The sequence below is a fragment of the Halichoerus grypus genome, chromosome 14 (assembly GCF_964656455.1).
Source record: "Halichoerus grypus chromosome 14, mHalGry1.hap1.1, whole genome shotgun sequence".
Lineage (NCBI taxonomy): Eukaryota > Metazoa > Chordata > Mammalia > Carnivora > Phocidae > Halichoerus > Halichoerus grypus.
In genome coordinates this window covers 64,134,735-64,162,584 of record NC_135725.1, presented here as the reverse complement: position 1 = coordinate 64,162,584, position 27,850 = coordinate 64,134,735, and the positions used below count along the sequence as shown (strand labels likewise).

Genomic DNA, 27,850 nt, shown 5'->3' with positions numbered 1-27,850 from the left:
TTCTCCCTCTCCTAATCTCCCTGTTTGTGTTCCCTCTCTCGCTGTGTCTCTCTCTGTCAAATAAATAAAATCTTTAACAATCAAATAAAATAAAATAAAATAAAATCGCCTTATAAAGAGATTTGCTTTGTGTTCTTTTGCTTTGTTTTGCCTGACTATCCATGGTTAAACTAGATATTAAAGAAGAAATTTTCAAGACCAAAGATTACAGATTCAAGTTCTGATGATGTGAGCCTATCACATGCTGAAGGAGATCATTCACTAGAACCTCACTGCAATACCTTAATCTTTAAGCAGAATTCAAAATAAGTTCATCTTGAGTTCTTTCCAAATGAATCACTAGAAGACCCACATACAAGGCAGTTTCCCCTCTTCCTCCTGCAAAAACAAAAAACAAAAACCAGTAAGTATAGTGGGAAGAACACAAGACTTTAGCCAGAAGCTCAAAGTTCTATTCCTACTTTCACCAACTATAAGGCCACCTCTGACCGCCAGCTCAGCACAGTACCGCTTCCTTGCACTCTGCCTGTTACGTCCCCTAATTCCTAGGGATAACTTCTCCCTCTGCCAATCCCTCCCAACTCATCACCAGTTCTTATGATTGGATCCCTGTGCCGCTCATTTCTTGCATCCCTCCCCACCCCAGGCCTATGCCTTTCAAGTGAGATAAAGTTCCCAGCCTGGCCCATCTTCCAGTGATTACCCAGGCCATGTTGGAAGCTGGACACAAGGGAGCCAGGAGAACATTTTCAAGTTAATGGACCTCTCTTGGCCTGAGTTTCAAGGCTAAGGGACTAAATGATCTGTAGAACCCTTTCTTGATCTAATAGTCTATGTTTCTATCACAACATGAAAATCAAGATAACAAATATAATAATCACACCTGAAACTTACATAGTAGGTCAGTCCTCAATGCATCTTTACTCACATCATCTCCTTGACCCACACAATAATAAATAAACCAGGTGTTATCATCTCCATTCTGGAGATACATTTTGGAGATTACATGATCTACTTTTCCAGGACAGCAGGACTCAGACCCACATCTTCTGACTCTAATTTCTAAGTCCTTTCATCCATAGAATGATAAGGTATAGCAAAACTCAACCGCTGTCTATTCAGAGAGGAATCAGGGATCTGAGCAATTACAGGAATTCCAAAATTCCAAATATAAGTAATGTGACTTTTTCAGACTAGATTCAAATGTTTTAGGGCATAACAAAGCATTTTAATTCTTGTGAAGCAAGGCATAAATCCTGCCCAGAAGAGAAATTGGTAGGATTTCAAACATTCTTACCAAGCTCAAAGAGACTAGAATTTGGCACATACCTAGTAGCTTATCTACACACAGAGCATGATGGGCCTCACTATTCTATAACTGCACAAACCTTTACATTCTCTTTAATCATGTATTGGTTTTCCATTGTTACCGTATAAGAAATTATCACAAACTTAGTGGCTTAAAACAACATAAATTTATTGTTTCACAATTCTAAAGGTCAGAAGCCTGACATGGATCTTTACTGGGCTAAAGTAAGGTGTTGGGAAGGCTGATTCCTTTTTTTTTTTCTTAATTTTATTTGATTTTATTATGTTGTGTTAGTCACCATACAATACATCATTAGTTTTTGATGTAGTGATCCACAATTCATTGTTTTCGTATAACACCCAGTGCTCCATGCAGTATGCGCCCTCCCTAATACCCATCACCGGGCTAACCCATCCCCCCACCCCCTCCCCTCTAAAACCCTCAGTTTGTTTCTCAGAGTCCACAGTCTCTCATGGTTCATCTCCCCCTCTGATTTCCCCCCTTCATTTTTCCCTTCCTTCTCCTAATGTCCCCCATGCTATTCCTTATGTCCCACAAATAAGTGAAACCATATGATAATTGACTTTCTCTGCTTGACTTATTTCACTTAGCATAATCTCCTCCAATCCCACCCATGTTGATGTAGAAGTTGAGTATTCATCCTTTCTGATGGCTGAGTAATATTCCATTGTATATATGGACCACATCTTTATCCATTCACCTGCTGAAGGGCATCTCAGCTCTTTCCACAGTTTGGTTATTGTGGACATTGCTGCTATGAACATTGGGGTGCATACGGCCCTTCTTTTCACTACATCTGTGTCTTTGGGGTAAATACCCAGTAGTGGAATTGCTGGGTCATAGGGTAGCTTTATTTTTTATTTTTTGAGGAACCTCCACACTGTTTTCCAAAGTGGCTGTACCAATTTGCATTGCCCCTTTCTCCACAACCTCTCCAACATTTGTTGTTTCTTGCCTTGTCAATTTTTGCCATTCTAACTGGTGTAAGGTGGTATCTCAATGTGGTTTTGATTTGAATTTCCCTGATGGCTAGTGGTGATGAACATTTTTTCATGTGTCTGCTAGCCATTCGCATGTCTTCTTTGGAGAAGTGTCTGTTCATGTTTTTTGACTTGATTATTTGTTTTTTGGGTGTTGAGTTTGAGAAGTTCTTTATAGATCTTGGAAATCAGAGCTTTGTCTGTAGTGTCATTTGCAAATATCTTCTCCCATTCTGTGGGTTGCCTCTTTGTTTTGTTGACTGGTTTCCTTTGCTGTGCAGAAGTTTTTTATCTTGATGAAGTCCCAAAAGTTCATTTTTGCTTTTGTTTCACTAGCCTTTGGAGATGTATCTTGAAAGAAGTTGCTGTGGCCGATGTCAAAGAGGTTACTGCCTATGTTCTCCTCTAGGATTTTGATGGATTCCTGTCTCACATTGAGGTCTTTCATCCATTTTGAGTTTGTCTTTGTGTATGGTGTTAGAGAATGGTCGAGTTTCATTCTTCTGCATGTGGCTGTCCAATTTTCCCAGCACCATTTATTGAAGAGGCTGATTCCTTCTACAGCATCTAGGAGAGAATCTGTTTCCTTGCCTTTTTTAGCTTCTAGAGGCTGCCTGCATTCCTTGGCTTCTGGCTCCTCTCTTCATCTTCAAATCCAGCAATGTAGCATGTCTCTGACCCTGCCTCTGCTCTCCCATCTTTTTTCTGACCACAGCAGGATAAAGGTTCTTTTAAGGAACCATATGATTAGATTAGGCCCACCCAGATGATCCAGATAATCTCCCCATCTCAAGGTCCTTAATCATATTTGTAAAGTCCCTTTTGCCCTCAAAGGTTAACATATTCTCAGGTTCCAAGGATTAGGATGTGAACATCTTTGGAGGATCATTATTCTGCTTACCACAATGATTATTTTTCATGAGTTTATTTAAAAAATAATAGCCAAAATGTATCAATGTACCTTCTTTTTTTTAATTATGTTCATCACCATACATTACATCATTAGTTTTTGATGTAGTGTTCCATGTATATGTTAAATACCCTAGTAGGAACTTTATATACAACACAACAAATTTTTATAAAAGTAAGTCGAGGTTGGTATCACTAACCCCATCTGACAGACAATGAAACTGAGAATCGTTCATTAAGTAACTTACAAGGTCATCTAGCTAGTCCGAGGCAGAGCAGGCTTCTAAACCACTAGAAAACAACCATGTACAGGAGAAGCTGCCACTTTTCAATGCAATCACTGATTCTCAGGCATAAAGCTGTCATGTAGCTAACCTCAGCTGGAAGTTTTTCGAATATCTCTGCATTGGGGAAAACCTCCCAGTGCACAGAGGCTCAGTGTGCAGTCTGAGGTTCCTCTGCTGCAGCATGTTCCAACCACAGCAAAAGGGAAATCTAGGGAGTAAGAAATGGCAAAAGCTTCCTAAGAGAAAAACTATTCTAAAAACCTCTGCAGACTCAAGATTTTTGGTAACACATGGCAAACGTGACAGGTTTCCTGGGCGTCTGCTAGTACTTGGCATCATCACATTCCACAGTCAATTTCAAAATTGTCATTTGGGGCCCACTGAGGCTTTAAATAGCACCTCCTAACTGCCCGGCCAGGTTTTGTAGCTTTCTCTTTCTATTAAGAGATTGTGAGGGCTCACAGACTACTGAAAATAAATGTCACAAAGTAAATGCTTTTATACATTTGGTTTGTTTCAATTGCTTTGAGGGCATTGAGAATGAAGACATGGTTTTCAAAATGAAATCTTCCAGAATAATGATGCCATATCTCAAGACACCCAATATATCAATTGCTACCCAAAACAAGATGCTGAGATAGAAATGCATATGTCATATTAAAGCCAGGGCCAAAAAGTGAGAGATAAAAGAAAACAAAATTTCAAAACACTAACATTTATTGAACACCTGCTGCTTGCCAAATATTTTGAAAAACTAATCTCATTTAATCCATACAATACTTCTAAGCAACCCAATTTCACTGGTGAAGACAGAGCCTTAGAGAAGTTAAGTAACAGGTCCAAGGTCACCCTGCTGGACTGCAGTGAGGCTGGGGCTGTCTGCCATAAAAAGAATTATTTCCCCACACACCCAACCAACCAGGCTAGGCTCAGGGCATAAGACAAGAATGAGCCCTGACTCAATGGAAGGTAACCTGACTTGGAAAATAATATTTATTTGCTTATAGGTTGTGTGGGAGACAAGAAGAAGCATTAAAGTTGGAAGATAAAAGACAGGCAGGTGCAGCTGATTTAGTTCCAGCCATCTCATCCTCAACGTTCCTAAGGAGGAGTGGTGATAGTAACATCTCGTAACTACACAACACCCTCCTCAGGGAAGCTCAGAGCTCCTTAAAGACACATTCACATTCATCTTCCCAACAGCTCTGGAATGGAGGACACAGCACTGTCAAGATTTCTTTTACAGAGGGAGAAGCTGATGCATTTGCCCAAGGTCACAGAGGGACACAGAGGCTTGGAGAGATGGTAGCCCTGGGACCCTTATCATCATCAAGATGGCTTACCCACTGGCTATGGGAAAACAAATTCAACACCCTGGGCTCAGATACTCATGGGTGAAACATCCATTTAGTCAGCCACTATGCTCTGTAAAATCCCTGGCAAATTATCCCAAACCACCAGAAACATGTGACAGGAAGGTCCTCTATTTCCTTCACACTTCCAGATATTCACTCCTGCTGGAGAGAGGGTCTTTCTTTTGTTAAACAGCACATGTGCATTATTGAAAAAGAATCAATCTTGACCAGGGAAAGGTCTGTTTGTCAAATGATAGTCTACTCCCAAAGAATCTCAAATTCTGGAGCCAGGAAGATCCTTGATCCTCTTCCAGAATGGAGCCTAGAATTTGAATTTCTGGCCTTGACTAACAAGGTACATCAACTGAAGAATGTAGGACCCATGCGATGGTGAAAAGGAAAAAGAGGAAAAGGAGGGAGACCCTGCAGAGAAGGGACCCTCAAGTGGAACATCCACTGTATGGGCCATCCCCAAGGTGAACTGTACAGATGGTAAAGTGTTGTTTAGCACAAGCTCTGCACACCTTTGGTATTTGCAACTGGCTGTTGGTATGACTGTAGTTTTTATGAGGATTGTACTTGTACATTCTGCCAGATATTTCAGGGCTTAATAACAAGCCTATGCAAGATTCAGAATGTGTCTCCCACAGCACAATATTTCACAGCATAAGAACAGGTAGAATGCTATTGGTCTTAGACAGAAGTGTGAGTCATTCTAATTATCAGATTTAATAAAAGGTTCTACTGTACCAACATAAAATTTAAGATACTCTCAAGGCACAAAGCTTAGCACTTGAGACTTGGAATGCCAACTTCGTCAGCTGCAATCTTGGGCCAACCACTGAGATGTTCACACTCCTAGAGAAGTAGTTCAGTGATCTCCTCCCTAAGGCAGAGACTTTACCATTATGAAAATTTTAAGAGCTAATACCTGATTTTTAATGCTATATGATTTAATGCTATGATTTAAATGCTATAGTCTCAAATGTGAATTTAATGAAAATACTATGTAACTTTGTTTTGCTTCATGCTCCTAGATTTGAAGCACAAGATCAGAAGCTTTTAGATTCAAACAGTAAGTTTTGCCTATCCTACCCATTCCCAATTTCTGATGAATAAAAACCAAAGGGAAATAAAGGCACCTGGTTGGCTTAGTCATTAGAGTATGCAACTCTTGATCTCAGGGTCATGAGTTTAAGCTCCAAGTTGAGGTGTAAAGCTTACTTAAAAAAAAAAAACAAAAACAAAGGGAAATAGAAAGGGAAGGGAAAGGGGAGCAATCTGAATTAAGAGAAATCAAGAAAAGGGGCACCTGGGGTAGCTCAGTCAGTTGAGCGTCAACTCGATTTCTGCTCAGGTCATGATCTCAGGGTCCTAAGATCAAGCCCTGTGTTGGGCTCCATGCTGGGCATGGAACCTGCTTAAGATTCTCTCTCTCCCTCTCCCCGCCTCTCCCACCACCACCATCCCCCCCCTCCCCTGCTCACACATGCATGCACACTCTCTCGCTCTTAAAAAAAGAGAGAGAAATCAAGTAAGAAGATCCAAGAAAATTCTGCTACACAGAAAGAGATGAAGACAAAATAAAGAAAGAACAAGAGCACAATCTGTCTGGAAAGAAAGTGACCAGAACCCAAGGAAAACTTGACAAACAGCTTCCCCACCCCAGCTCAGAGCTAAAGGGTTTGGAAGCAAGAGTTGACTATGGAGTAGTAGCTGTGAGGCAAATTCACAGTCTCCTAGGCAATCTCAATTATAACTATAAATACATATATCATTAATAAAACATTAGAAAAATCAAGTCTGTCAGGATATTTAAAGAATAATACATCATGACAAAGTAGGATTTATTCCAGGAATGAATACAATTATGGGCCAATATTAGGAAATCTATAATTCATCATATTAGTAGGTCAAAGGAAAAAAGCTATCTGATTGTCTCAATAGATGTTTTTCAAAAAAGCAATTGATAAATTTTTAAACCTATGACCTACAAATAAATAGAAATAGAAGAAACTGAAGAGTATCTATATGATATGGAATACCTATGATCCAATTAATTGGCAACATAATATTTAAATATAAAACACTATGGGGATATTTATTAATAGAAGGAATGAGACAAAAATTACACTATCACAACTCATATTTTATTATCCTTCTGGTAGTTCCAGGCAATTAAATAAGATCACTAGAAGTAAAAAGAAGTAAATATTAGGAGTAGGGCGCCTGGGTGGCTCAGTTGGTTAAGAAGTAAATATTAGGAGAGAGAGGAAATTTTATCTTTGCTTACACATAACAAAATATCTATCTGAAAAAAATCCAAGATAATCAATTGAAACAAATATTGAAACTAATAGGAAAGTTCATTGATATGGCTATGTAAAAAACAAGTATGTATTTAAAATTATAAGTTTTATATGCCAGTCATATCCATTTTCTCCCCAACTAAAACCCACTCATGTTGAGAAAACCCAAAGAAAATGAGGATAAAAGAAAACTAGAAACATGAAGATTTCAGGAAATGTAAAGATACAAAAAGAGCACCAGTTCTCTATCTTATAACTTCCCAAACTACAACGGGATGGTTGACAAAAGGTGAGAAACATTTCAAGAATCAACACAAGTAGTTACATACAAATGGAAAGCAGCAGTATTCTTTTCCCTTTTTGTCAAAATATTCTAGAGTTTCATAACAGATTGAGTCTTTACCATGGTGTCCCACATCCATGCACCAACCTGCTGATAAGAGCACAACTAGATTTAAACTTGAGGTTACAGAAGCCACTCCTAAATCATGTTCCAGACCCCAAGTCACAAATAGGTAACCTCACTACCAGTAGACTACCAGTAAACTACCCTTACCTTACTAATGGTTCCCTTCCTCATTCCCTAAACCTCTGGGTTTATTCCTTCACTTTTCTTCTTTTTTTTTTTTTTAAAGATTTTATTTATTTATTTGAGAGGAAGAGTGAGAGAGAGCATGAGCATGGGGGTGGGGGAGAGGGACAAGCAGACTCCCCACTGAGCAGGGAGCCCAATGTGGGGCTCAATCCCAGGACCCTGGGATCATGACCTGAGCTGAAGGCAGATGCTTAACCGACTGAGCCACCAAGGTGCCCCTATTTCTTCACTTTTTAAACCCTGGTCCCTCATCAATTCATGAACAAGGAAAGTTTTGTCTTATTACTTTAACTTGGGAATTAAAAAACTGCTACCACTTAAGGTCTGCTCTGTGAATTTATTCATTCATACATTCATCCAACAAATGTCTATTTAGTGCCAACTATAGACTGGGCACTGTTACTGGTTGCTGGTGGCTTAAGATGAGTAATTTAGATATAGTAAGGGCCTCACAGTGTTTATAGTCTAGTGGGAGATTCAAACAAATTGAGAGGCTATCACAATATCATCAGTAAATGTGTGCTAGGGTTAGCCCAAGATGCTGATATAACAGAAAATAAGGTCCTCCAACCTTACTGGGAAGGTGCCCTAAAGTATAGGCAAAGTATAAGGTTGGGGTGGGGAGAGTAAAGAGCATGTCTCTTTTTACTCATTTCTGGCATAAAAGAAGCCACACATTCAATTAACATCCTCAGACCCAGTAAGAGAGCTTCTAGGAGTTGGAACAGTTTTAGCTGGTACAGACACCATGTTACATGCCATGTTTTATAGCTCCTTGGTGATGTCTGACAGCACTCTAAATAATCCTTCTGGAACTAACAGAAGTTTCAAGTGGATACGATGAATTCTGAGCAGAGCGTTTTTAAGAGCCTCTTTATCCTCTGGGGCTAAAACCCCTCTCAAGGACTGCTCAAGCAATCCTAGTTGTTAGATGACAACCCACATGGTTACCAAGGTTAAGGAAGGCATATGAAGAAAATACTGTTTTGGTCTTCAGTAAATGTTTGAACTCTGCTGGGTCTGACAGCAAAGCCCCAAGGACAAAGATGAATTTTATGATGTAGGCTTTTCCCATCAGGGCTCATGACTGACTATGTTTTTTAAGGCTCAAGTCAGGGTCTGCTACCATGGTCAGCATTTAAAGTATGTAGCCTAGAAAAGAGCAGCTTTATAGATTTGGAAAATCTTACTAACTTTTGTCTAGGAGAATCAGAATGTTATAAAGCAAATATTTTTGCTAATCACCCAAAAACCAGTACTTCTGTCCAACTCTAGCTACTCCTCAGCTACTACAAACACCACTTTATTAATATATTGCTACTAACCCCTTCATACATTATTTACATTTAAATAGGAAAGACATGTTTATTATTGGAAAGTCATTACTATGACGCTTTCCTAATCTTAAATATTTACATGTATTCTGTTCATTCTGAAAGAGCACTCTAACATTCACTCATATAAATTATAGTAAATTGGTGTAACAACTAATTTTTTATTAAACAGAATGGATTTATTGCTTAAAATGTGATCCCTAGTAATTGCTGACCTCTAGGAATAACCAACTTTTGTACATTTCATGAAAAGGAAAACATAATTACTTTCCCCCTAGAATCAGAAATTAAGTGATGTCTGTTTTTATCCCATCTATTAACATTATACTAGAGGTTCTAAGCAAAGAAGTGTCTTTATCCAAAGACAGTATGATTGCCTATGTAGGAAATCCTAACTCATCTACAAAAGAAAAAAGAAAGAAAATAAGAGCTTGAGAGCAACTACAAAGTGAATTTATCAAGATCAATATACAAAAACCAACTGCATGTCTATATACATAAAATACTTAGAGATAAATCTGATGGAAGATGTACAAGACTTGAATACTGAAAACTGCAAGCCACTGCTAAGATAAACTAAAAAATACATAAATAAATAGAGAGACCTAGATCAAAAGACTCAATATTGTTAAGATGTTAATTCTCCTCAAATTGCTCTACAGATGTAATACAACCCAAATCAAAATTCCAGGAGGCTCGTTTGTTGAACTTGACAAGCCAATTATATAATTCATATAGAAATGCAAATTCGTCTAGAATAGCCGAAACAAGTTTTTAAAAATAACAAAGTTAGAGGACTTAACACTACCTGACTTCAGGACTTATTACAATATTATAAAACAACAGTAATCAAGACAGTGTGATATGAGTGCAAAATAAACAAATGGGTGAAACAGAATAGAAAGTCCAATAATAAACACACACATAAGTGGTCGGTTGATTTTTTTTTTAAAGATTTTATTTATTTGTCAGAGAGAGGGGCAGTAGCAGGCAGAGGAAAAAGCAGGCTCCCCGCTGAGCAAGGAGCCTGATGTGGGGCTCGATCCCAGGACCCCGGAATCATGACCCAAGCCGAAGCCAGACGCTTAACTGACTAAGCCAACCAGACGTCCCAGTTGATCTTTGACAAAGATGCAAAGGCAATCCGAAAAGAATATACAGACTTAATATTAATGGCACTAGAACAGTGAGAAAAAAAAAAAAACCACTTCAATCCACAACTTACACTGCATGCAAAAATTAAAACAAACCTAAATATAAAACCTAATACTATAAAATTTATACAAAAAAATATCTAGGCTAAATAAAAATAAAAGCAAAAGCATGATCTATACAAGAAAAAACATAAATTCAACTTCATCAAAGTTAAAGCTTTGGCTCTTCAAAGGACACTGTGAAGAGAATGAAAAGACAAACCACAGAGACAATATCTGCATATCATATATCCAATAAAGGACTTATTTCCAGAACATATAAAGAACTCTCAGAACTCAATAATAAGAAATAATATCTGTAAGGGATTTGAACACAGATAACCTCCAAAAAGAGACAGATGGCAAATAAACACAGGAAAAGGTTTTCAACATCAGTAGTCAGTTGGGAAATGCAAATTAAAAGCACAATGTCTATCATACCTCAATAAAAAAAATTTTCTAACTGTAAAAAAAACCCTTAATGAGACAAACACTACATGCCTATTAGAATAACTGAAATTTAAAAGACTGTTCATTTGAAGTTTTCGCAGAGATGTGGAAGAATTAGAACTCTGATACACTGCTAATGGGAATGTGAAATGGTATGACGCTTTGGAAAACATTTTGGCAATTTTTTCAAAAGTTAAACATACACCCACTATATGATCCAGCTCTTTCATTCCTAAGTATTTGTCCAAGAAAATGAAAGCATGTGTCCACACAAAGACTTGTACACAAAAGCTGAGAGTAAATTTTTTTAATGGAACATTCCTGGGACAGCTGTAGGTCTTATTCTCTCTTCGGTACTGGGAAATTCTCCTCTATTAGTCAATAATTTTTTCCTTACATCTTCTCATTTCTCTCATCCTGAGATTTCTATTATTTTTATGTTGGGCCTCTTAAGATAGGTCTTTATATGTCCTAACTTTTCACTCACATTTTCCATTGTTTGTCTTTTTCCCCCACCTTCTTAGAAACTTGTGTCTCTACCACATCCTTCTAGTTCTCCAACTGCATTACATGTTGAGATCATCTAGGATTTTAAATCCAAATAGCTATTTTTTTAGATTCTGCATAAATAATTATTTAGAATTAACTAATGTTTTATGTGTTTCTTTGGATTAAAATTCTGCTTGTCTGTTTGTGTTTTGTGTCTCATAGATTTGTTGTATGTGTACATATATATGTGTATTTATTTATTTATGGAGGTCTTTCTCTAACAATTCTTTCGGAGTTTATGTGTGGTAAGTTTTTTGAGACTTTTTAAATTCTGAAATGTCCTTGGTAGACCTTTCAAATTGAATGCCACTTTCACTAGGTATGAAATTTTAAGTTCAAAATCATTTTCCTTCAGAATAGCAAACATTTTGCTCCAATATTGTTCTAATATATTGTTTTTGATAAGAAATGTGATGTCAATTTGATTTTCATTTCTTCATGGAAAAACTGTTTTTCTTTCTGAAAACTTTGAATTTTCTCATTATCCTCAATGTTTTTAAATTTGCACCCATAAAGTGAAATTATTACATACATTCTGCTTGATACTAAGCATATCTCAAAAACTAAAAAATCATTTTTCTTCAGCTTTGAAATTATTTTCTACCTCTTTTTTTTCTTAATAATTTCCTCTCCTCCTTTCTTTCCTCTTCTATTAAAATTTCAAAATTTAGATGGAATTTCTCTTAAAATTTTTGAACTTCTAGTCCATGACAAATATGACTTTTCTGACATATTACAAATATCTTTTGTCATTTTGAGAAACTTCTGGGGGAGAATTACCCTGTTTAATTACCCTGATTCATAGATCACTCTCCAGCAGTGATATGAGGGTGGGGATAGGATATACTCCTAGTGGAGTGTTCCTGGAATCAGTATTCTGACTGTGGAAGATTCCAAAACCCTCCTGAAAGTTGCCATATATCTGGATACTGATTATCAGCCTCTCCCAATTATTCAAACTTTCAACTTTTTTTGTAATATCCAGACTGTAAATAATCCAAATGTCCATCAACAGATAAATGAATAAACGAACTGTGGTAAATCTATACAACAGAATACTATTCAGCAATAAAAAGGAATGAAATATTGACACATAACATAACACGGATGAATTCCAAAGTAATTATGTTGACTGAAATAAGCCAGATAAAAAAGGGGTTATGTATTATTTCATCTATATAAAATTCTAGAAAATTCAAACCATCTATAGTGACAGTAATCAATGGTTGCCTCTAAGAGATGTGACAAAAGAAAGCAATTATAGAAGGACAAAGGACAGTTTTGGGAATGATGGATATATTCATTATCTTGATTGTGTTGATATGTATCACTTGTGGAGACACATTTCAAAACTTATTAAATTGTACACACTTTACGTACAGTGTATTGAATTAAACCTCAATAAATCTGTAACAGAAGAATATAATATAAACATGTATCAAAGTGTTGACAGTAATTATTTTGAGGTGGTAGAATTAAGGTTGGTTTTCATCTTATTCTATATACTTCATTTTATTTTTACTATTTTTATAAATAAACATCACACTTAAAATCAGAAAAAATAGTAACTCTTTTACTTTATATTACATTTAAAATCAGAAAAATAGGGGCACCTGGGTAGCTCAGTCAGTTGAGTCTCTGACTCTTGGTTTCAGCTCAGGTCATGATCTCATCGGTCATAGAATTGAGCCCTCCATTGGGCTCCACACTCATCGAGCAGTCTGCTTGAAGATTCTCTCCCTCTGCCCCTCCCCCATGCACTCTCTTTCTCTTGCTCTCTCTCTCTCTGAAATAAATAAATAAATCTTTAAAAATATAAAATAAAAATAATAACTTTCTTCTCGAGCGCACATGGAACTTTCTCCTGAATAGACCACATACTGGGTCACAGATCAGGTCTCAACTGATACCAAAAGACTGAGATTATTCCCTGCATATTCTCAGACCATAATGCTTTAAAACTGGAACTCAATCACAAGAAAAAATTTGGAAGAAATTCAAACACTTGGAAGCTAAACACCACTCTGCTCAAGAATGTCTGGGCTAACCAGGGGGCGCCTGGGTGGCTCAGTCATTAAGCGTCTGCCTTCGACTCAGGTCATGATCCCAAGGTTCTGGGATCGAGCCCCGCATTGGGCTCCCTGCTCAGCGGGAAGCCTGCTTCTCCCTCTCCCACTCCCCCTGCTTGTGTTCCCTCTCTCGCTGTATCTCTCTCTGTCAAATAAATAAATAAAATCTTAAAAAAAAAAAAAAAAGATGTGGTCCATATATACAATGGAATATTACTCAGCCATCAGAAAGGATGAATACCCAACTTTTACATCAACATGGATGGGACTGGAGGAGATTATGCTCAGTGAAATAAGTCAAGCAGAGAAAGTCAATTATCATATGGTTTCACTTATTTGTGGGACATAAGGAATAGCATGGGGGACATTAGGAGAAGGAAGGGAAAAATGAAGGGGGGGAATCAGAGGGGGACACGAATCATGAGAGACTGTGGACTCCGAGAAACAAACTGAGGGCTTTAGAGGGGAGGGGGTGGGAGGATGGGTTAGCCTGGTGATGTGTATTAAGGAGGGCACGCACTGCATGGAGCACTGGGTGTTATACGAAAACCATGAATCGTGGATTACTACATCAAAAATCAATGATGTATTGTATGGTGACTAACACAACATAATAAAATTTTAAAAATAATAATAACTTGCTGGTTTTGGTCTGTATATTTGGGTAATTTGTAAAAGTATAAAAATATAATTGAATACTCTGACATTTTCACTAAGCATTGTATTATAATCAAACATATAACAGACTTTTTGATTGTATCTTTTCAATAAGCCCACAGTATTGCCATTGTTGCTGGACCACAATGTAGCTAATCATTCTCTTCCATTGGGTGTTTAAATTTCCCTTTTTCTTCTCCTCTTGCTGTTACAGTTAACTTTCAAAACTACTTTTATGCACATAACTTATATGTTCTTTTAAAATATATGTTACCCAATTGTTTTCCCAAAAAGAGGCATCACTCTATATTTCTCTTGGCAATATATGAGTGTGTTGGTTTTACCATAAACTTGTCAGTATTGCACTGACTTTTTGTTTTGTTATTCTTTTGGTTTTTGGGAGGAGGAAGTGTCTAATTTAATAAGGCACAAAATGATACATCATTGATTATTAACATGGCTAAGCGTTTTCCATGAATTTGTTTACTATCTATATTTTGTCTTGTGTAAATGGTATTATCATTATCTTATTGCAAGAAAACAGTCAATTACTTTAAGACAATGATAAGAAAGAAAATGTATCCGTTTAAGATAAATGAGATTAAAAAATGATATATTTTACAAAAAAGAGTTAGTGATGAATCTTTCAGCAGACAGAAGATAACACCACAAATGTATAACATGTCATGAATTTCCTAAATCCAGGAAACACTCTTCTGAGCTGGGGGCAGTGCAAAATCAAATCAGAGCTATGAATGGAGCCAAACTGCAGACAACTGTGGCAAACTAGTGAGCCAATACCCAATCATCCCTCTCCAGCCAACTGTTATCATGCAAAAATGTACAACCAGACCTGATTTTGTTTAAAGATGTCTGACTTTTTTTTTTTTTTGAAGATTTTATTTTATTTATTTGACAGAGAGAGAGAGAGACAGCTAGAGAGGGAACATAAGCAGGGGGAGTGGGAGAGGGAGAAGCAGACTTCCTGCCAAGCAGGGAGCCCGATGCGGGGCTCGATCCCAGGACCCTGGGATCATGACCTGAGCCGAAGGCAGACGCTTAATGACTGAGCCACCCAGGCGCCCCAAAGATGTCTGACTTCTTGATTATAAGGCGAACTCTCTCCTATTTTTAAAATAGCACTGATTTGGGATGCTTGGGTGGCTCAGTCAGTTGGGCATCCAACTCTTGATTTTGGCTGGGGTCGTGGTCTCAGTGTTGTGGGATCAAGCCCCGCCTCAGGCTCCGTGCTGGAGTAGAGCCTGCTTGGGATTCCCTCTTTCCCTCTCCCTCCCCCCCTCCCCCCTCTCTAAAAAAAAATTAAAATAGCACTAATTAAAGAACAATCTTTGAGTATTCAAGTAAAATATCTGAAGACTGTTTTGGACCTACAGGCTGCCAGTTTTATACTTCTGGGCTGAGCCCAAGCCTAAACATCCTTCACTTGAGTTCCAACACTTTATAAGCATCCCTCACCGTGTTGAACTATTCCTCAACAAGAAAGGGATTAAGAGTTTTAATGAAGGACATCTGGTTAATCATGGCATGCTGAACCCATGTGCTTATCACTGTTCCTTTCTGAAACTCCACTAACAATGAGAATAAAGAAATAAAGAGGTAGAATTCCTTAAGGACTAAGAGAACAGTGAAGACAACATTACAGATAAGAGGAACAGAGACAACACAGATGAGAGTTGCCAACAAACTACTGGACGATGGCAAATGAATGGAGGATTTCTCATAGCTGAGAAAGCTGAACACCAAAAACCTGCAATAGAGGGTGATAAAGAGGAGAAAAGTAAACCAATTTATACCATAAGCCCCATAAAAATTTAGGAGTCAATGTCACCACATATAGTAAATCACAGGTAAAGTATGGGGCTGAAAATATAAGCATTGGCTGAATATCCATACAGAAGCCTATCTGTGCTCTATGTCTCTATCAAATAAATAAATAAAATCTAAAAAAAAAGGGAAATTCTAAATCTAAGTCAATAAACAATAAGGTTTATTATTAATTAATTAATTAATTTTATTTATAAAATTAATAAATTTATATATAATTGAAAATTTAAATAAATAACTAATAAACAATAAGGTCAGGGATGAAGAAGTATAGCCTCGAGTCATTCACTGCACTTGTGCAACAGTGTGATCAAAAAAAGTCCAATCACTTATAGGACAGTGAATATTTTACAGCAGTTTTCAACCTTCAGCATGTCTGAGCAAACTTTTCTTATTTAGCAATCATCAAGAGAAATCATCTCATCTTGATTGAAAATGAAATACACTGAGCTTGTCTCAAATTTGACCCACACTTGCAGATTTGTGCAGGAAAGAAACAGCATAGGTTTCAAATTAATGAGATATATATCATTTTTAGTTTTAAAAACAATATTCTTTATGTTCTTTACCTCTCTATAAGAGAGGTAGAGAAGCTAACACATATTTATAATACTTTGTAATTGCTGAAGTTAAAATTAATCCTGGTCATGAAAGTAGTAAGAAAATATTTCTTCAAAGTCTTGTATAAAATTGTATCTTACAATCCATTTTCCATGTTCCTTGTGCTTATGGTTATAATAGCATTACTATTCAACACTGTCAATAAATTTTCATATTAGAAATAACATTAATTAAAATCTATTTATAACCTCTTCTTAAATCTACCAAGCTCATATTTAGAAAAATCAAATCTTATATTGGCTTAAACTAGTCATTAAAAAGAATTTTATTATGTTTGTTTCATGAGTTTTTAAAATTTGTAAAAAATAGAGTAAGATTAATTTTAAGAAAGATAAGCTCAGATTAGGGGCACTTGGGTCGCTCAGTCAGGTAAGCGTCTGACTCTTGATTTTGGTTCAGGTCATGATCTCACGGTCATAAGACTGAGCCCTGTGTTGGCTCCATACTGTAGCTGGAGCCTGCTTAATATTCTCTCTCTCCCTTTCTCCCTTCCCCACCCCCGGTTCCCATGCAAGCATTTGCTAGAAAGAAAGAAAGAACTAAAGAAAGAACGAAAGAAAGGAAGGAAGGAAGGAAGGAAGGAAGGAAGGAAGGAAGGAAGGAAGGAAGAAAGGAAGAAAGAAAGAAAGAAAGAAAGAAAGAAAGAAAGAAAGAAAGAAAGAAAACAAAACAAAACAAAACAAAAAACAAATGGTAAGTTTAGTTTAACTACCTGGTTATTTCAAGAAAGGCTGGACAGTCATTTTTAATTTAAAGTAGGGAGGAACTACTCTTGCATACACATATCAACTCATTAACATTTTATATGGTAGAAATTTGTAATAAAACTTTAGGCTACTTGGATAGGTTTTATTTTTTTTTAGGATTTTATTTATTTATTTGACAGAGATAGAGACAGAGAGAGAACAAGCAGGGGGAGCAGGAGAGGGAGAAGCAGGCTCCCCACTGAGCAGGGAACCCAATGCGGGGCTGGATCCCAGGACCCTGGGATCATGACCTGAGCAGAAGGCAGACGCTTAACTGACTGAGCCACCCAGGTGACCACTGGATAAGGTTTTAAAAATCAGGTAGAAAATGTTCAAAGAAAAAGATCTGTAATTACCATAAACTATATTACTGACTTACATTAGAGTTGATATTCTATCTGGAAAGGGGGAATTACTCACAGAGTGTAAGTGTTGGACAAAATAAACAGACCTACAGAAAAATATGACTCTCTACTCAAAAGAGCATTGGAAATTATTACTGAATTATTGTATCTAAAACTTAGTGGTCATGTATCTTGAGCTGAAGATGTACTAATTTTATGCATAAGTTCCCTGAGACCTGAAAATTATTTCAAGGGTTCCATCCAAGAAAAAAGATTGAGATCGGGTGCCTGGGTGGCTCAGTCATTAAGCATCTGCCTTCAGCTCAGGTCATGATCCCAGGGTCCTGGGATCGAGCCCCGCATCGGGCTACCTGTTCCACAGGAAGCCTGCTTCTCCCTCTCCCATTCCCCCTGCTTGTGTTCCCTCTCTCTCTGTCAAATAAATAAATAAAACCTTAAAAAAAAAAAAAAAAAGATTGAGAAAGGTTGTCACATAAAAGAAGGGATCATAAACAGATTTAAAAACCTGGAAGAAACATAAAAATTTCAAGAGCCAGAAAAACCTTTGGAAAAAAATTATAACCAATATCCTCAAGTATATTAGAGAGGTTAAATTATTACAACCATGAATAACAGGATGATATAACAACAACAACAAAAAATGAACAGAGAACTAAAAAGAACTCTAAGAACTTGAAAATATGATAGAAATGAAAAAGGAAATGGAAGATTTGGAAGATGGAGTCAAGAAGATCTCCCAGAAAGTAGGGAGTCGGGAGAGGAGAAAATGGGTATCAGGAAAAAAAAAATAAGGAAAAGATTTTTCTAGGAAGTATAGCCTTTGACACTGTTCTGGGGTGGTGGGGGGGGGACAGAAAATTAAGGACAGGAAATTATCTAATAATACAAGAAAATGTCTAATAGTGAATGAGCCCACCCAAGTTCTTAACACAGTAAATGAAATAGACCTGCACCAAGGCACACCATTCCAAAAGTTTAGAATGCTGCATTGAGAAAAAAAATAGGTCACACGCAAAACCTCAAAAATCAGCATGCATTCTCCAGAGCAATACTGACAACTAGGTGTTAATGAAGCAGTGCCTTCCAAATTCTGAGGGAAAGTTATTTTCAAATTAAAATTCTATATGGAGCTGGGTGCCTGGGTGGCTCAGTCGTTAAGCGTCTGCCTTCGGCTCAGGTCATGATCCCAGGGTCCTGGGATCGAGTCCTGCATTGGGCTCCCTGCTCCTCGGGAAGCCTGCTTCTCCCTCTCCCACTCCCCCTGCTTGTGTTCCCTCTCTCGCTGTGTCTGTCTCTGTCAAATAAATAAATAGAATCTTTAAAAAAAAAAAAATTCTATATGGAGCCAAACTATCATTTAAGTGTGATGGTAGGATATAAACATTTTCAAATATGCAAAAATATATTTAAAGTTACCTTCTAATCAATTATTCTCAAGAAGTTACTGGAGAGATTATTCCAGGAAAACAGGGAAGTTGCCCTAAAAATAAAACACAGGATACAGAAAACACGAGAATGACAAAGAAATATCACACAGTGATATCTGTCCACTGCCTAAGCTTGCTGCAAGATTACTAGGGTCTCCAAGAAAAGAGAAAGGGACAGAGAATTACGGGAATTCAAGACCTAATAGTAACTTTTATTTTCTCAACAAATCTTAGTATAATTTTAAAGGCTGAGGCATAGTTTGTCTTTATCATACGCAATACTGGGGCATTCCATGGATTTCCCTCTGCAATGGGTGATTTTTAAAGTACATAATCAACTGTGTTCTTTCAACATATTAGAAAACAATATACTTCTTCTTTTTTTATTCATTTGTCAGAGAGAGAGGGAGAAAGAGCACGAGCAGAGGGAGCGGCATGCAGAGGGAGAAGCAAACTCCCCGCTGAGCAAGGAGCCTGATGTGGGACTCTATCCTAGGACCCTGGGATCATGACCTGAGCTGAAGGCAGCCACTTAAACAACTGAGCCACCCAGGTGTCCCAAAAATGATACATTTCAAAGAATTCCATAATTTCAAGTCAACATGATGTTCAATGTTCAGGAAAATAATATAAATAGTTTAGTCATATTTTTATTAAGCAAATAATTTTCCAAGGATCCAATATTTCTAGAGATTCCAGTCTGAACCTGCTGGCTGAATTCAACCCAAAAAAAGGTCTTATTTGAGTACTGCTCTAAATGTTTCTTTTAATTAGAATTCTAAGTGGACATTCCAATTAACCACCAGCCACACAACCACTCTATTGTGTTAAACACAATCCATTATACTCGATAACACTGCCTCAGCCCTGTGAGGATTTGAGTCGTTGAATCTTGGTTTAAACAAAACAAAACACTATGGGGTTATAAGTGCATCCTATCTTTATAGTGATTCCACAGGAACTGAAATTAGAGTGTGACTGGATCTTCAAATATAACTGAAAGCTACACCATGTGTAAGCCATTCAACATTAGCATAAGCAATGAATATTTATACTCAATGAGTCCTGGTTGGGGAGAAGGGAACAAGAAAAATCCTAACAGAATGGCCCCAAGTTCAAGATACAGAAAACACTAATCATGGTTGTAACCCTGTCTTATCTGCTCAAGTCATCTACACTTATGCTTCAACATCTCTGTCTGGGAAGCAGAGATAAGGCTGACCTTTATCTTAGTGGAATTAGGAAAGCTTAGTTTGGAAGAAGATGGGAAAGTTCTTTGAAAAAGATACATGAACACTCTTATTACATATTATAGTCATAATACTAATGTATTTAGGAAATCCAATTAAGTATTAAGGCTCTGCTATAGAAAATCCATTTCTCTTTTCTTAATCAAAGGACAATTTTCAAAGGAAAATGACTTTTATCCCTAAATAATCCTTCTAGGTCCCTAGGTCCCTCTGTCAGGTCCCAGCAGCTTTCAATGTGAGCTCCTCTAAGGATAAGAACTAGAGATAGAGGCATTCTGCAGAGCTCCTCAGATGCCACAGATGACAACAAGAATTCCTAAAGAATGCGTTTTGAAAAATACACTGATGTCATTAGAGCCACAAATCCACAAAACAGAACATTTTTAAATGTAGGAAGGAGCAAAAGAAGTTTTATACTTTGTAACTACCTGCCAACTATTTCCTTTTTTCCCTCTCATATTGCCATGGCAACAAAGTGACTTATCTACCAGTTAATAAATAGGTGAAAAAAATACCACCAGGCAGCTATTTATTTCATAGATTTATAGGCCCTCTGCCCACTGGATATGTTGGCAGCACTGGGCACTTCTTGCCACTGATTCTGCTTCACTAAATCCCAAGCAGTTCCAGAATATCAGCATGTCAGGGAGCTAAAGCCACTTCCTGTCACATACATTTTTCATGCATTTTCCTACTGTCTCAGATGAGGAGACTCTGGGAAAAAAAAGCAATTGGAAAAGATATCTACCTTGCTCGAAGGCTTTCAACATATATAATTATTGGTCAAGCAATGGTAGAGCCATCAACCTTTCTCAATTCCATACTAAATGTTAGCTTAGGGGCGCCTGGGTGGCTCAGTTGTTAAGCGTCTGCCTTCGGCTCAGGTCATGATCCCAGGGTTCTGGGATCGAGCCCCACATCGGGCTCCCTGCTCAGCGGGAAGCCTGCTTCTCCCTCTCCCACTCCCCCCACTTGTGCTCCCTCTCTCGCTGTGTCTCTCTCTGTCAAATAAATAAATAAAAATCTTTAAAAAAAAAAAAATGTTAGCTTAATGAAATTCATAGAAAAATATGACAGCAGACATAGAAATCAAAATTCTTGGAATTTTTTTCAATTTAATTCAAATATAGTAATGAATAAATGCACTAAAAACCTTAGGACTCCCATTTTAAAAGCTGCCCTAAATTAAGAATGCAGAGAAACTGGAATCATCATACATTTCTGGTGGGAATGTAAAATGGAACAGCCACTTTGGACAACAGTTTGGTAGCTTTCAAAAGGTTACACAGAGAAGTACAATATGACCCAGCAATTCTATACCTAGGTATACACACAAAGAACTAGAAAGGTATGTCCACACAAAAACTTGTATACGAATATTCATAGCAGCATTATTCATAATTGACAAATAGTAGAAACAATCAAATGTCAATTAATTGATAAATGGATAAACAAAATGTGGTATGCGCACAGTGGTGTACTATTCAACAATAAAGAAGAATAAAATACTGATATATGCTACAACCTGGATGAACCCTGAAAACACTATGCTCCATGAAAGAAGCCAGGTGTAGAAGAACACATATTATATAACTCCATTTATTTTAAATGTCCAGAATGGCCAAATCTATAGAGACAGAAAATAGATTAATGATTGCCTAGGGTTGGAGATGGAGACCAAAATGTGGGGGTTACTTTCTTTTAGAGGTGATGAAATGTTCTAAAACGGATTGCAGTGATGGCTCACTGTGACTACACTAAAAACCACTTTAAAGTGAACTGTACACTTTATATGGGTGAACTGAATGGCATGTGAATTACATCTCAATAAATCTGTTACAAAAAATTTTTAAAAAGAATAAAATAAAAGCTGCCCTACAGAAGGCAGAAATGAATCTCAATTTGACCACAGAGGAAACTATGAAATTGATTCAGTGGGAGGAGAAAGGATTTTCTCATGTAGAGTGATTCTTTCAACCAGTCTTTCAACTTACCTCTAGTCAAAGGGAAAATTCTAAGAAAGGAGTTTAATGTCAGAATATCTAGAATTGTGATAAAATATGTTGGAGCTTTCCAGTGAACTGGGAAAGAATTTGGATAAGAACTTAACTAGTTTTTGATAGAGCTTGTTGTTAATTGCTCCATTCTGGAGGGGAAAAAAAAAAAAACTTTTTTCCCAAGGAATTTACAAAATTAGCAGTTGAATTTGAAGCTACAGATTCTTTGTTCTCTTTTTTACTTGCACCAATACAGAATATGAGTTTATGAGTCACATTTATTCATTAATAGAGCAATGAATTTTCTCTTCAACTACAGATCAAGGCACTTTTATAAGCCTACCAAAAGGAATCCTCCCACATAGACAAATCACAAAGCAGAAGGCTGACAGGTTCAGTTCCAGTGTTCCTGAGCAGGGAGCTTTCCAGACAGCATTAAACAACTACGCAAAGTTCATATCATGCTTGTCTACTCCAGCAAAACACTGAAGTCACAAAAATACCAAATGCTGAGAACTGCAATACATGTGTCAAGAATTTGGGGGCAATCTCCACAGGTGTGAAAGTACCTTGGTAAGTCCTACCCCAGAGTTTTGGCTAGGAAAACCTCTTCTGTCATAAGGCTCTGCTTCCCTTTGGTTATAAAAATAGACAGGGCATAGAATGTAGAGGTAGGAGGGAAGCCACTGATCAGTGGCAAGATGCGGTAAGACAACTAGTGCATTCCAATGGACTCATGAGCTGAGAAAGACCTCCAGAGCTGATTCTGGGAGAAGGAACATGCTAAGAGCAAAAGCATAATATATTCCACCTAGATTATTAAATGTTGTATAAGCCAAATAGATAATGAACAAAAGTTCTTCTTCATAGGATAATTCCTTCTAATAATACAAACTAAGTAAGAGAATTAGGAAAATCACCCTTTATGTAAACCCAGTGAATAAAGGATCTGGACCTCAATTACCAAGAGAAGCTAAAACCATAAAGTGACAAGTTGATGGTGAACTTTATAATACACAGTCTGGCTTATACCAGCCAAACCCACTAACCAACCTTAAAATAGTATGAAAAGTGGAACAGTCATTCTGTGCTTCACCACCTGTGAATTATTCTTGCCAAAATAATTGATTCTAAATCTAGTTGAGCCTCTAGATCAAATTACCAGTCTACAAGAAACATATAAAATTGAGGATGATGTTAAATGACACCATGAGGATGCTATCAGCCAACTCCAAAATGAGAAAAACTGTCCCAGTTTCTTTAAGAAATAAATAGCATGAAAAAGTGGGGTAGGAGAGCTGTTCGAGATCAAAAAAATTTTCAGAAAGATGGTAGACAAATGCTATGTGTGGACTTCATTTGGAAGTTAATTCAAACAAAACAACTTAAAAAGGCATTTGGGGGGCAAATGTGAAAATTTTCAAAGAGATTTTTTAATCAGATAATATGGAATCTTTGTTAAATGTATAGTGGTGTTTCTAGTCCTCATCTATTATAAACATACTGAAATATTTATGGATGAAATAATATGATGTCATGGATTTGTTTAAATATGCCACAAAAAAACAAAGATGTGGGGAAAGAATAGATGAACTAAGACTGGCAAATTCTGATAACTACTGAATCTTGTTAATAGGTACATGAAGGTGCATTTTCTACTATTCTACTATTGTGTATGTTTGAAATATTCCATAATAAAGAGATTAAAAGAGAGGGAGAGAAAATTGCTGTAGCAAGTTGTCCCCTTAGTTCTGTCCCCATAAACACAATCCATGCATAGAAAATTCACAAAGGGGAAAGTGGACAAAAAGAGGAGAAAGAAGAAGAAGGAAGGAAAACACAATAGCTGGTCAAGTAACTACAGGTCATTTTGGTCCCTCTGAGAAGACTTGAATTGACCTTTACAATTGATTCTACCTTTTTTAAAGAATAATCATCTCAGATGAGCCCTTAATTAATCAAATGTTCTCACTCATCATTCTTGGGGAAAATAGTGAAATAACACAAATGGAGATGTTTAGAGCTTGAGAAAATACAATTTCTACTGATGATAGAGATTATTGTAAAAATATCTTTGCCAGGACTATATCTCTAAAGCTTTATTATTTATCTTTAGAGTATTTCTTTTCCATGCATGGATTTATGTAATACCATTATTTTTCCCATGGAAATGGGTGGGTTCAGGGGTAAGAAAAGGCAGGTGTATTGAGAGTTGCCTGTGTAGATAAGGATATGGGACCATCAAGATGGCAGGAAAACAAGCAGATATGATCTTCAACTGCTTTAAAAGCAAATTAAACTGGCTCAGCACAGTTCAATCTGGAAAGAAATACTACCATCTTCCTTTGATATGCCATGTTACTTAAACCTGAAAACTCCTAAATGTGCAGTGTTGGACTACTGTAATTTGGTATAATTGCCCTGGTGGGAGCCACTGGTCAAGATCACTTGTCTGTGGGATTTCTTTGAAAGAAGCAAATATTCCTGCTGCCAACTGTTCTCAGAAAGAGTAGATCTTGGGGAAGAAAATAAGGATTGAGAAGGCAGGCATAGACTAAAGGAAGAGATACATTCCCTTCTCTCTCTGGAACTTGAATCTGACCTCCAATGTCACCAGCCTTAAGAATACCATCCAGGACCCACCATCATGGATCTCGGACTATGGAAGCTAAGAAGGCCTCCTCTAAAAGTGGTTTTATTTTATTTTATTTTGTTGTTGTTGTTGTTTATAATTTCTTTTCTTTTTTTAAGATTTTATTTTTTTAAGTAATCTCCACACCCAACATGGGCTCAAACTCACAACCCTGAGATCAAGAGTTGCATGCTCTATGGACTGAGCCAGCCAGGCACCCATTGAAGTGGTTTCAGGTTACATTCAGGTTACATGTTGTATACTCCTTTCTCACTGTCCTTGAATCTTCATTAGAATTTTGTCAATGTTGTGGTCTGATCTCAGCCATCTTATGGGACACTCCCTGGGAAAGACTTATGCCTGTATTCATGCACAGTAGTAAAAAATAAGTTGCCAGTCAGGAAACTTACATTGACCTAAAGCAGAGTTGCAAATGCTCATGCACAGAGCAACATAGAAATCAAAATTCCAAAACCTGATGGCCTGCCGCAAAGACAGATTTTTTAGTACCGATAAACTTCTGGATTTCCATAGAACCTGGTGAAGACTGTACTTACGGCTGGAAGCCAAAGTGGAAGCATAAAAATTTTGTAACATGGGCTATTAATGCAAATGTCTTCTCACAAACTAATGAGACATCTAACAAGTTAAAATTACAAAAGGAAAATTTTATTTTCAATTTAAAAAAAGCAATGCATTCAATTACAAAGAAAAACATGCTGCAGCTGAAGCTCTGACAAAAAAGAAGCTCAAAAAAATTAAATTTGTTGGATTTGTTTCTATGTGTATATGTCTGTGTCTGTGTGTATGTGTGAGTGATACAGAATCCCATCAGCCTTCAATATATCCACATCTCCTGACACCAAGGATATGGAAAAGGATTTTGTTAGACAATAAAATCAGTATCAGATTCTGGTTTTGCTGATGACCAACTACTCTGAATACGATAGTTTGATTCAGTTTGGAGGATTATGGTGTCCATCAGTTGGTGTCTTCAGGCTTCAAGACACATTAACTTATGATTAATTTATGATAATAAGAATTAAGCTCTTATGAAATAAAGTCCCACCCCCACCATGTTAGCTGAAAGTCACCTACCTGATAAAATCTAAGATTGAACACAATAAGGAGAACTGCACTCCCTGCCAGTACTTGATTCTACACCCACCTACCTACCTGCTCTAACCAGGAGGGAAACCTACTCCTTACCTCTACTTCATTCCAACATCCTGCACTCTTATCAACACATGTTCAGCTAAGGACAAATTGTCCTTTATCCTAATACCTTCTCACTATAAAATCTCTATAAATCTCACTATAAATTCTCACTATAAAATTAAATCTCATTATACTTTTTCCTCAGCCCATGTATTTCTACTAAGTGACTGTAGCCATATCTAGTTGACACCAAAAAGATCACACCTCAGCAAAATTACCACTAAATAGATTTATTTGAATCATTTACCAAACATTTATTGTCTCCTTCTTTATGCCCAGCACCATGGTAGGTCCTAACTACACTTTCTAAAATATACCAACCTTAGGATTTGTTTTTTATTTACTCTGTAAATTTAATAATTTTATTTTCCCTTGTTACTTCATATCTCAGTAGGTACCATTACACAGATTAACTCATTTAATCCAATCAGTTAATATTTGCTGACTACCTACTGACTGTGTCCCTAGGTAATAGACACTATAAAAGGAACAGAGAACTATAATTCCCTAAACTTCAAGACCATGAAATGCAGTCAAGTAGATAAGACTTAAACACACACAAAAAATGTAATACATCAATCAGTGCCATATAAGTGGTTCAGACAGCAAGTTATATAGGAGCTTAGAAGAGGGAGAAAGATATAAGTGACACACAGTAAATGTGCAATCAATGTTTGATTGAATTAAATTGAACCAGGGCATTCAATATTGAAAATAAAGACAGATGGAATGACATGAAAATTTGATAATGTGGAAATGTGCAAGAAAATGCTGAGACATTACATGCATGTTTTCTTTTAAATAGGTTTTTACTTAAAATAATATAAAAACATATTAAAGTGACATTTTATTAGACAATATCATCACTACACATGGGAATCCCTACAGGTGACATCTCCGATAATGTGCTAAAAATATGATCATAATTTAAATTCATTCTGTTTTTTTGATAGAACATCACTACACTTGGTATTTACTTACATAGTTTTGCTTAATTTGAGTCTTCTGGAAAATATATTGTCATCTGATTAATAGTTTCTTTTCTATTGCCTAAACAGTTTTCTTGTTTATTTCACATAGATAAAAAGCAGAATGTGACATTATTCTGAAAGCTCACAGTGAAAATTTTCAAAGTCATCTATGGAGGGAACACTACACAGGAGGTACTCTAGACATAAAGAAACAGAGACAGGACTCTGTCTCACTCTTTTCCTGTGACATCAATTCATAAATCAAAATTAATGTGACTAAAACATCACAAACAGTTTAGCACACAGGTATGATTTTCAAGGCAGAACCACAGACCTAAAATAGCCATATTAAAATAGCCATATTAAAATAGCAGCTCCATAAATTGAATCAAAATACCCTATTGAAGTGGGAGGCTCATAAATTAAGACTCTAGGTAGCAACACCAGTTTCACAACCTGGATTAGATCTTGCAATTCCAATTTGCAGTGAGGAAGTAAAAGACCAAAAAAAAAAAAAAATCCCCAAAAAAGTAAGAATACCTTCTGAAAAAGAAACTAGTAAAAACATAATAAATATACTAAAATATAAATATACAGAATAAATATACTAAACATAAATAAATATATCCAGACTACCTGGATGAAGTGTGGGCTATGATAAAGGGCAGGCAGAAAGCCAGGGCACATCCTTGTGTCATTTGCAATGAATGGATGAGGGGCCCTGGACAGTTGAACAGAAATGAGGAGGGCTGTATGATACT

General features: G+C 36.8%; 1 long non-coding RNA gene across 3 annotated transcripts in view; it reads right to left on the bottom strand.

Moving 5' to 3' along the window:
• Nucleotides 1–27,850, bottom strand: part of LOC118524115 (uncharacterized) — a 271,525-nt gene that overhangs the window by 141,043 nt on the left and 102,632 nt on the right. For all 3 annotated transcript variants that reach the window (XR_013443993.1, XR_004911434.2, XR_004911436.2), the window contains exon 3: nt 282–378. This is a non-coding gene — a long non-coding RNA (uncharacterized LOC118524115). The remainder of the gene's footprint in view (nt 1–281; nt 379–27,850) is intronic.